This window comes from Nannospalax galili, unplaced genomic scaffold, assembly GCF_000622305.1.
Source record: "Nannospalax galili isolate Female #2095 unplaced genomic scaffold, S.galili_v1.0 scaffold672, whole genome shotgun sequence".
In the NCBI taxonomy this organism is placed as follows: Eukaryota; Metazoa; Chordata; class Mammalia; order Rodentia; family Spalacidae; genus Nannospalax; species Nannospalax galili.
In genome coordinates this window covers 96,464-97,703 of record NW_008330514.1, presented here as the reverse complement: position 1 = coordinate 97,703, position 1,240 = coordinate 96,464, and positions in this window count along the sequence as shown.

Genomic DNA, 1,240 nt, shown 5'->3' with positions numbered 1-1,240 from the left:
AGACTAAACTACATACTCCTGAATGATGAATAGGTCAAAGAATAAATAAATAAACTATTCCTAGAACTAAATGAAATGGGTAATATAAAATAACACAACCTTTCGGGCATTTTAAAAGCAGTCATAAGACAGAAGTGTATAGATCTCAGTGCCTACACTAGAAAACCAGAAAGATCACAAATCAATGACAACATTGCAACTCAAGAGTTTGGAAAGGCAAGAACAAACCAAATTCAAACCTAGTAGATGAGAAGAAATGACAATAATCAGAAAAATGAAGTGCAAACAAATCTTACAAGACAAAGAATCAATGAATCTGGTTCTTTGAAAAGATGAATAAGATAGACAGACCCTTCTCCCTGTTAACAAAAAGAAAAAAAGAACAAATTCAAATCAACCAAATCAGAGGTGAAAGGAGAATCATCCTAACACCCACCAAAAAGATCCAAAAAATTATAAAGAACTACTTTAAAAACCTGTACACTATTAAATTTGAAAACCTACTGAATGTTTACCTAAAACCTTAGGGACCAACAAGTTAAACCAAGAAGAGTTCAACAGTTTAAACACACTCATAGCATACAAGAAAACTGAAACAGTAATATAAAATCTACTAATGAAAAATCTCCTAGGCCATAATGGGTTCAGAGCAGACTTCTACCAGAGATTTAAAGAAGAAATACAACCAATAATATTTAAATTTTTAAAAAGACAGAAACAGAGGGAGAACTCATAAACTCCTTTTGTGAAGCCAGCATCACTCTAATATTCAAGCCAGGTAAAGACACAATCAAAACAGAAAATTACACACCCATATCCTTAATGAGCATAGATGCAAAAATTCTCAAAAAAAATTACTTGCAAACCACTTACAGACACACAATCAAAACCTATCCACCATGGTCATGTTGGCTTTATTTCAGACATGGAGGGATCATTCATTACTCAGAAGTCAATAAGCTATATAACAGAAATAAATGGATCCATGAAAAAAATCCCAAATGATCTCAATAGATACAGAAAAGGACTTCTACACAATCAACATGCATTTATTTATGTTAAAAGTCCTAGAGGGCATTCCACTGGAGGGAAAGTATCTCAACATAATTAAAGCTATATATAAGAAATCCACAGTAAATATCATTTTTATTGGAGAAAAATGGGAATATTCCCATTAAAATCAAGGACTAGGCAAGGATGTACATTATCTGTACTCTTTTTTAACATGGTGTTTTCTAAA